Raw genomic sequence first — 10,698 nt, forward strand, 5'->3', positions numbered from 1 at the left:
CCTTAAAATATCAGGGAGGACAATTTGTACGTTGCAAAATCAGTGTGTGGGAGGTGATACATTAAAGTTAATATAAGAAATATTAAGGATGACAACAGATGGGCTAGTTGTAGAAATAAAAAACAAAAGTATATTTTTGGCCAAATAACTTAAAAAAGGTAAGAAGTGACTTTTACAAAGGTTAAAAAATGCTAAACAAAATTGTCCATGATTTATAGAAAGTGCACTGTTGTTACTCCAATGAATCAAGTAATTTGGCTAGAACCAGTATTAATTTATTGTCCTAAAACAAAATCCTCATTAGGCCCAAACAAGCAGTTTGATTGCCAGAGTAAACGTGGACACAGATTAAATTGCAGACTTGAATCTTCATCCTACTCTGGATCATGACCCAGAAGTGTTTATGGAGCCTGTGTTGTTCTTCCAAGGCTGTGGTGCCCGAGTTGTCACAGAATATATTTTGCCTTCCAGAATACACCTGGGAACACAGATGAATTTGAGAACCCAGAGTGCAGTTTGGATGTGCAAACTTCCCAGGTGTGAATGTCAGAATACACAGTCAGAAAGCTGCCAAAGGCTGGCGTTGGTCTGGAATTTCCCTGGAAACTCCAACAGGCACACCCAGAAAGACTGTCAAGAGCTCCTGTAAAAATTCTGCCTCGTGAGAGGACCTTAAAGACATCATCAGTTTCCTCTAAGTGTTCAAATCTACTCCAGAATCCACCCATCCCTCCCACCAGAATGCTTTCTCCAAAGTCCAAATGTCTTCATTTATCTAGTTTAAGAGCTCTGCTTCTGGTACTATCCAGTGTGGAGATGGGTATTTTGTCTATTTCTAACAGATATTTTATTAGCATTTTACCTACTTCACATGATCTTTGTAAGGCTATTCAGACCTAAGCCTTCCTTCTTAAAACACATTTATTTTGGCTGTAGTTATTCTCACTGCTCCCCTCAGGACTCTCTTCAAAGTATTGCATTGCTGTTCAACCTAATTTTTTTATTATCTCAGATAAAGTCCACCAGTTCCACATAATTTCAAAACAGCTAAAGTCAAGATGCACCAATATTTATTTGCCTATCCTAGTAAGAAACTCTTTTAAATACCTTTTAAATATCTATCAGGAGTCCTTTAGGTTTAGATGGTACAGACTGAGAGAGAGAAGGGTTAGAAAATCTCATAAGGTCCTTTCCAGATTGTTTAATCAAGATACCAACAGTCATTGTAACATTTTCTTCTGGTTTATATGATTGCTAACACATATTTTTATTATTTTTGACTCATAAGGACTTTCCTGTGTTTAAAGAAAAACGAGGGTTTTTCTTTGAATATCTACAGGAAAAATTCATTGCACCCTTTGTTTTCCCTGATAGGCTTCACTCTGGATGGGACAGGTGGGGCAGGAGGGGAGCTGTAAAGTGGAATTAAGACCCTCTACCTCTTATTCCTTATTCCTTCTGTTTAGAACCAGAATAATATTGTAAGGCTCAAATTATTTTCTCATTATACCTTACAGACTACAACAGAATGTCTTAAACTCTTGTTCTTTTAACTTGGCACCTGACAGCCTTTGCATCTTACAATTATTTTTAGATTTATTTATTCTTAGTTTTATTTTTTAGAGTTTTTTAGATTTATTATTTTGCTTTGTTAACAATACAGTTAAAAAGACATTAGTTGCCTAGAATGTGAACAGAACATAAATTAAAACTCTATTCTGCTAACAGTTGTAAACAGTAATTTAAATATACTGTTCTTTAAACATCCAAATATTGACATTGATGCAAGCAGATCACTAAATTCTGAAGTCACATGTCTAATACAAGATTGCATTAACAAGATGAACCAATCTCCCAATTAAACAAATAGACATTAGACATAATCTAGCATGGTATGTCTTTGATTGGTTTAGTTTTGCAATTTGACAGATGATACTTTACATGGAAACCTCATTAAAAGTTGCCAGTGGTTCTATTTGGAAAGACTAATTTGTACAGATCATTTTGCCTTAATGAGGTTCCATGTGAAGATGAACTAAGATCTATTGAGCTGGTACATTTTAATTTGTACTCTAGAGCTGGTGCTCCTCTTTGTCACTGTCGTAATTTTTGCCTTCCAATGTAGATGATCAAATGAGAAAGCATCATTGGGGATTCGGATCCCCACCACCAGTCTTTGCACTACAAAATACATTTAAACCTAATTATGTAATTTCTTTCTCTGTGCTATATTCTAGGATTAAAATATAAAACCTTACTTATTTTATCTAGCCTGATGATATAATAATGATCAGAATTTCCTTATTCAAGGCATGTATTGCCTGTAAAGGCATTTATAAAGCAGATATAATGTAAATTATATCTTTCTAGTGTTTTGGGTAGTAAGGGCGACTTCAGAAACCTACCACTATCATTATCCCATAAATATCTTCCCAAAACAAGAGAACTATATGTTTATAATTATATTATTTTACTGTCACTAATCAGGAAAAAAAAAGATTTGAAAAGATATGTGAATTCCTTGTGATTTCATTGAAGTTTGTGTTTAAAAGACTGGCAAAATCTTTTTGAAATCACAACAATTAGATAAAACCAATTTACCAATTCAGGCCAATTCAGCTGTATACACGTAAATATATCAAACTATGTATTATATGCACATACATGTATATAACTAAGTATCTCTATATAACTAGATATATATAATTAAATATATATATAAAATATATTTTTTTTGCCTATTCAAAAAGATTTCCTAGAATTTACTTCAGAATGAAAGGAAAATGACATTAATGCAAATATAAACAGGAAAAAAGGAAATTTATAAAAAGAGAGAATCCATATGTAAAATTTAACAGGGATTAAATTGTCATCAACATTTATAAATAATTTTCTAATGCAGATGCAGGTTATTTTTTAACTTTTCTTTAGTTCAAGGACTTCCTGAAAGCCATCAACTTCAGTTAAGCCATTTGCTACATAATTCCAAATGATTCTCTAGGAGAGGGATACTTCACTATTGAATCCTGTAACATGTCTCCAGAACTTACCACAAAACTAAGGTTTATTTTATCTCAAGAGGGGTTTCCAAGGAGTATTTTCTGCACAAATTTATATATATTTTTTATATTTATGTTTTATACAAGGTTTTATCCTTGAAATGGTAGTAAATAAGGCAAAGTGCACAGTTACAAGATGTTTAGGAAATAAACCCTGACAATCACTTCAATATTTTGTGAGAGCCTTTTGTTTGACCCACAGAAAAATTAAAAACAAGCAAAAGAATTTCTGATTGTTTAATTGCATTATGATCCCTTTCACAGCATTACAAAACCTAATTTTCAGATAAAGTGTTTTCTCCAATTCTCAATTACAGTTTTCCCAAGCACTGCCATTTAAACAGAGCTTCAGGAATGTGGAATTCAGGATGAAAATCCAGTGAATGAATGCATTGCAAAGCACAACAGGAGGAACAGATTAAAACTTTCAACCTGAAAAAGCAGCTGATTCAGCAACAAGCACTCATATATTTCACATGTTCACCTCTAATTAATTTTTTTCATCCTGTTATAAAATGAATAATTTGTATCCTCACTTGTACATTCTGATTATTCCTATAGCTAAAATCTCCACATTCACACACACAAATTCACTGTTACTCACAGTTCTGCTTCAGAAATTCACTTTTAACCAACTTTCTTTGAGAAGTTGTCACCAAAAAGCAACAAGAGCATGAAAGTTTTCATGCAAGGATTTGCCATTTCTGCCTTCTTAAGGTCACTGTTTGCTTTAGGTTCTATAAATTATTTTTTTTTTTACCTTTTAAGAGTGACTAATCCTCTTTGCTGATGTTCCTCAGGCACTTTTTTTTTTCTCAGCATGATAAGGCTTGATTTTGACAATGCTTTTCAATAACAAACACAACTATGGGTGAATTGCTTAGATCAACATTTTGGGAATGGTTGTTTTAAAACCTTAAAAAAGTTTAATTTATTGTCATTAAGTTTACTAATGTTCACTTCAAAATTACCTTGGTCATCCCTCAGTTACCCAGTGTAATAGATGTGGATGATATAATATGATATGATATGATATGATATGATATAATATAATATAATATAATATAATATAATATAATATAATATAATATAATATAATATAATATAATATAATATAATATGTTCATTTATTGCATACAAGAGAAATGAATATACTTACTACATCCACCTGTGGAAAGTCTTGTTGGCAAATTCTTTGAGAAGAAAATATTGACCAGCAGCCAATGAAATTGCCAGGCCCAATGCAGGAGTGTATTTTGCAGTGCCTCTGGGATGGAGATGCAGCTCTATGCCAGGAAATTGAGTTATTATGGATAATTGTGTTCTCAGTGAGTTAAATTTACTGTATTGTTGTAGAACAGGCAGCAGAATTATAGTGCACAGATTTCCTTGCAGTCTCTAAACATATTATGCTGAGCATGGAGCAAATAAACAGCAAGAGCATCTACAAGAAGGAGATCTTAGCCATCAAGTAAGAAGATCACAGAATCACAGAATCAGTCAGGTTGGGAAAGAGCTTTGAGATGATTGATCCCAACCTCTGACCTAACACCATCCTGTCACCCAGACCGTGGCACTGATGCCACATCCAGTCTTGTCTTAAACACCTCCAGAGATGGTGACTCCACCAGCTCCCTGGGCAGCCCATTCCAATGCCCAGTCACTCTTTCTGTGAAGAAATTCTTCCTGATGTCCAGCCTAAACCTCCCATGGCACAGCTTAAGGCTGTGTCCTCTTGTCCTGGTGCTGGAAGGGACCATAGTGGTCATCTGGTGCCACCTCCCTGCTCCAGCAGGGCCATCCCAGAGCACAGGGCACAGGATCATGTCCAGACAGCTCTGGAATATCTCCAGTGAGGAAGGCTATTGCATTTGTGGGGCGCCTTGAGGAAGGAAGGAATGATGAATCTGACTCCATGTTCTCAGAAGGCTAATTTATTATTTTGTGATACTATATTATATTAAAGAATACTAAACTAAACTATACTAAAGAATACAGAAAGGATACTTACAGAATGCTGAAAAGATAATAATGAAAACTTGTGACTCTCTCCAGAGTCCGGATATAGCTTGGCCCTGATTGTCCATTGAGTCAAAACAAGTCACAGCAGAATCCAATGAAACAATCACCTGTGGGTAAACAATCTCCAAACACATTCCACATGAGCAAAACACAGGAGAAGCAAACGAGATAATTATTGTTTTTCTTTTTCTCTGAGGCCTCTCAGCTTCCCAGGAGAAAAATCCTGGGTGAAAGGATTTTTCCAGAAAATAGGAACATGACAGGAGGCTCTACATCCTCTTAGTAAATCCAGTTCCACTGCTCAGTCACTGCACAGGAAAAAAGTTCTCCCTGATATAAAGGTGGAACTTCCTTGACATCAGTTTCTGCCTCCGGCCTCTCGTCCTGCTGCAGGGCACACAGGATGTGACAGCCACAGGACAATGTCTGGGACCTGTGGAGTTCCCACATCCAGCTCTTCCTGGAGAACTGCATTCCCCTGAGTGCCAGGAGTGCACGTCTCAAAGGCTGCAAGCAGAGACTCGTGCTGAAGGAAAGGAAATCAGTAAGAAGTAAGGGTTAGTGGAGGAAAATGAGGTCAACAAAATATGGCAGTAAAGAAATACTGCAAGCTGATTCCAACCTTCTGCACCACTTTTTGCCTCACCAAAGAAACCAGGATATTTAGCAAAACCACAGAAAACTGAGGCTGCAAAGGGGGCAGGAAAGATTCCTGTCTCTGAAGTCTGCAGGAGGGGAGGGAAAGGTGTTTCTCTAAAATGCCTCAGTAACTGTTTATTTGGGGTGTTTTTGCCTCAATCTTATTTTTTTGTTTGTTTTTCTGTTATTGTCTGCTTTTTCCTCAATTCTCTTTTTGTCATTTCCTGTGCAGCATTTTGCCTTTTCTTAAACATTCCTGCAGTTTTCTAATGGGGCTAAGCTTTATCCAGGGGTTGCTCTGTTGTGCATGTGAAGCTGTCTGAAATAAGCTGTCTGTGAGCAGAACAGGGCAGCCCCTGATTTCCTCTAACAGAGAAACCACTACCAAAACCTGGACACCTAAATCCACCACAACGACACTCATGGATTCAAAAAGCTAATTATTGATACCTGCTCTTGGAATGTCAGACCTGCTGCTTGCTATAGAGAGGACATCCCTAACTTTTTAAAAATTGGTGACATTTTTGTCACTAGCACTAATAGGACTGCTTTAAACATTGCAGATTTATGGTTCAATGTACTTGAACACTTTTCTTCCTAGAGTGTCTTAAAGGCTTTGATCCTGCAAATTAAAATGAGTTCATTGCATCAATGTGCCAGTGCAATAAAAATGTAAAGTTCAAATAACGAGAACATTAATTGTGACAATATCAATAAATTGATGCTTTTTGAATTAACTTTGTCATTGTAACTGTTGAGCTGGAGAGACAGATAAACCATGCTGCCAATAGTTACCTTTGCTATTTCTGGAGCAAACCACATGAATTTTCCTCCATGTTTCAAATCAACATATGAAAATTTGAATTAAATAATAATAACCACTTGAAATTTGAAAATTAACCAATGTAAGGAAAATAAAATTTTGGTTAATATAATTTTAACTAGAAAAACATAAAGCAATAAATGATTTATAACGATGTATAGACTAAAGTAGGTAAAAAGAAATGGAAATCAAAAGAGAGAGTGAAGAATGTGCAAATGATCTTTTTCTTGCCTGTGTCCCACAAGTTTAGCTTTTCAAAGCAGTTTGCTTTTTTTTGTCATAGTGAGCCAGTATCATTTTTCTATCTTACAAGTTCAGAGTATGCTCATACTGTAAATACTCATAAAAATTTTCTCTTGAAGAGGTGGTGAGAATTTAATTTAAAAAAAAATAAAAATATTACATAAAACTGGACCTCTTTATATCACAAATTATTTCATAGGACAGTTCTAAACAGCATCTGAACTGTACTTCTGCATGTTACTGAAATGGAAATGACTCTAAATCCCCATTTTTCAGCTTTCAAACTTCATCTTCCTTTCTAATGTCTTTAAGCTGACAGAGGATAGATTTGGGTTAGATACTGGGAGGGAATTCTTCCCTGTGAGGGTGGGCAGGCCCTGGCACAGGGTGCCCAGAGAAGCTGTGGCTGCCCCTGGAAGTGTCCAAGGCCAGGCTGGACAGGGCTTGGAGCACCCTGGGGCAGTGGAAGGTGTCCCTGCCCATGGCAGGGGTGGCACTGCATGGGCTTTGAGGTCCCTCCCAACCCAAACCATTCTGGGGTTCTGTGACTCTCTGTTTGTGTGATTCTATGAGCTCACCAGAGTGTGATTTCAGCACAGTGACAACTTGCTTCTGAAAATTTGCTTGATAATTCCCGGCCAGTCTTATGATTTCTTTACTTCACTTGTCGCAGGATATCTGCCTTTTATTTATTCCCTCCTCACTTTCAAATGGCTGTTGTGCATTAGGCACTGACACCTCCAAGGTTCAGCAGTGATGGGGCTTGTGGGGTTATTTCTGTGTGCAGGATGCTCCAGCAAGGGACACAAAACAAGAAAGAGGCAAAGCCAGCTTCTCAGCTTCCAGTGCATGATTCAAATGCTATCTACAGTGCCATCAGATTGATATGTAGGTTTAGAAACTTAATTTTTTGGGACAACCTGTGCAAGTGAGCAACAATCCAAACTGAATGGCAACAACACTACCAAGAGATCTGCTCTCCTAGCACAGCTGTGCTAGAGGGCTTTTGGAAGCTTATTATTTCATTTTATTTTATATTATTTTATTTTATTTATGTTTAGAATACATCTATTTGCACTTTTATATCTTCCACATATCACTTTTTAAATGCTTCTAGCACTACTTGAAGCATATTGGAAGTCTGTTTAACGTAGTTCTTGCTAACTTCTACACCCAAGCATATACTGCTTTTTACTGACCCTGTTCAGCCATAAAACAGTGATGATCTGCCTATAGAGTGTTTCAGTCTGCCAGGATTTCATCAATGAGAGCTCATTTCACAAACAGCCACTGGAAAGGAATGAGAAAAAAGACTGAGATTGGCAAAATAAATTGCCAGACTGTATTTAGGATTGCCTTATAAATATCACCAGTACAGACACAAGATTTAAAAATATCGTAATCAAATTAATCAGAAACAGCTCTTCAATAAGAATCTTAAATGTATAATTGTTAGTGATAATGAGCTAAGAAGTTTTCTGCTATTGCATTTTGGTATGCCAGAAGATTCTGAGTCAGTGTTCAAAATATCTTGACAGCATTTCTACAAGGAAATATGTCAGACAAACCCTTCTTGAAACACAGCCTAAAGGGAAATCCACTCTGCAGCTTCCTACCTAAATGTGAATAATTTGGTCTTGGATATAGATGACCTGGACAGGAGGGTTGGGGCAATAATGTAGTGTTTAGTGCACCTAGACACAAAGAAGAACATCATTAATTTAGGGCAGCTCAGCTCTTGTCATGCCAAGAAAATAGCTCTCAGTGCTCCAAACCCTGCTGCAGCTCCTCTCCATAAACATCCAGCAATATTTTGGATGGCAAAGAGGTGTATGGGGGAGCCCAGAACCATCAGGGAACTCACATTATAAAAACCAGACCTCTGCAGGTGCCATCTTCACCTCTGGCTCCTGCACCAGGAGACTCAAGAAGAGAATCTTTAGGAAGATTGCAGTGGGTGTTGAGGAAACTCTGCCTTCCCTCTTTCCTCTCCTTTGCCCCAGACTGTGTTTGGTCTTTCTGCACATTGTCCTGACAGTGCCAATCTGCATGGAAAACAGGTCAGGATTGGGTGCGTTACAGGAGTGCCACAGGGTGCTCTGGGACAGCACAGTTCAGTCTGTCAGACAATACAGACACAAAACCCACTCAGGGCAGCTCTCGGTATCTCCTTTACCTTGGGAGAGCAAACAAATCCTCTGATGGCTGAGCACTGTTGCTAATTGGTCCATAACAGGAGCTTTAACTTACAGAAAAAAACTTACAGGTGCTCAGAAAAATAGATAGCACAGGGTGAACTAAACACTGTCTCAGTGGAGATTTAATATTGTTCGTAAACAGCAGCAGGATGCCTCAAAGAGAACATGAGTGCTGAAAAAAATCTATCATTGAGATCACAATAATAGCTAATGAATCCAGCAAAATGAATCACTTCTGAAACTTCTGAGAGAAATTAGGTCCTATTGTGCTTCCAGATCCATAAATCCAGAGCACATTTTCTAATTGTGTGCCAGTTGCTCAGTTCAAATAATTCGACATTACTCTCTGACTGTAACCCAAACTAAAGCAGATGAGAATCTAACCTGTACCATTCCTCAGATCATACCCTTAAGTAACATCCTTTAGATAGGATATTAGCCCAATTCCTGATTCTGATTAAAAAAGGTTATTAAAATGCAGTGAACAGTGAACTATCCTAATAAATCACAATTATACTGATTATACTGTCAGCATTAAAATAACTGTGAGCCTTTGTTGAAGTCACCTTATATTGAACACTCAGAAATGTAAGCCTCACACAACATGAATGATGGTAGTGGGGCTAATAATGATACCTTGACTATTAATCAGCTAGGTGAATTCAAAAATTAGGAAGACTGATAGGAAAGGAACCTAAATTACTTTTGCTGTATACTGTTGTGTTGGTTTTGCACAGCCTGGGTTTTGGTAGCAGGGCACTGCAGAGGTGGCTCCTGTGGGAAGCTGCTGGAAGCTTCCACCATGTCCAGCAGAGCCAATCCCTGATGGCTCTGGAGAGGGACACGCTGCTGGCCAAGGCTGGGCCAGTGAGAGAGGCTGGTAATGCCTCTGGGATGACAGATTTCAGAAGAAAATAATAACAAAATTGTAATTTTCCAGCTAGAGAAGAGGAGGAGGTGAGAACATGTGAGGGAAACAACACGGAGACCCCAAGGGCAGTGGAAAAGGAGGGGCAGGAGGTGCTCCAGGGGCCAGAGCTGAGATTCCTCTGCAGGAATGGTGAGACCAGGGTGAAGCAGCTGAGCCCCTTCACAGGGATGCAGAGATCCACCCCCATCCCATGGGGATCCACAGGGATGCAGAGATCCACCCCCAGCCCCTGGGGATCCACAGGGATGCAGAGATCCACCCCCAGCCTGTGGGGATCCACAGGGATGCAGAGATCCACCCCCAACCCCTGGGGATCCATGGGGGATGCAGAGATCCACCCCCAGCCCATGGGGATCCACAGGGATGCAGAGATCCACCCCCAGCCCGTGGGGATCCACAGGGATGCAGAGATCCACCCCCAACCCCTGGGGATCCATGGGGGATGCAGAGATCCACTCCCATCCTATGGGGATCCACAGGGATGCAGAGATCCACCCCCAGCCCCTGGGGATCCATGGGGGATGCAGAGATCCACCCCCAGCCCCTGGGGATCCACAGGGATGCAGAGATTCACTTAACCAGTGTCTCCTGCCCTTGTGGAGTTAAGATGTGAGCAGAGGGGCATTCAGGAGACCTGTGGCACTTGCTGCCTACAAACCCTGTTTTTTGGAGCAGACCTACTTGATATACCTACTCAGTACTTTCAATTTATCTTTCTGAAATAATTTCACTCTCCTTACACTTTTTGCAAACTTTATAGTGTTATTTTTATGCTGCTCAGAT

The 10,698-nt window shown here is 38.8% G+C and overlaps 1 long non-coding RNA gene across 1 annotated transcript; it reads right to left on the bottom strand.

Moving 5' to 3' along the window:
• Window positions 1-310: 310 nt before the first annotated feature.
• LOC135304861 (uncharacterized) lies at window positions 311-5,594 on the bottom strand. Its single transcript, XR_010366084.1, has 3 exons — window positions 5,071-5,594; window positions 4,219-4,345; window positions 311-478 (listed from the first exon to the last, which is right to left on the bottom strand). It is a non-coding gene; the product is annotated as an uncharacterized LOC135304861 (long non-coding RNA).
• Window positions 5,595-10,698: the final 5,104 nt, after the last annotated feature.

The sequence above is a fragment of the Passer domesticus genome, chromosome 7, assembly GCF_036417665.1.
Source record: "Passer domesticus isolate bPasDom1 chromosome 7, bPasDom1.hap1, whole genome shotgun sequence".
Lineage (NCBI taxonomy): Eukaryota > Metazoa > Chordata > Aves > Passeriformes > Passeridae > Passer > Passer domesticus.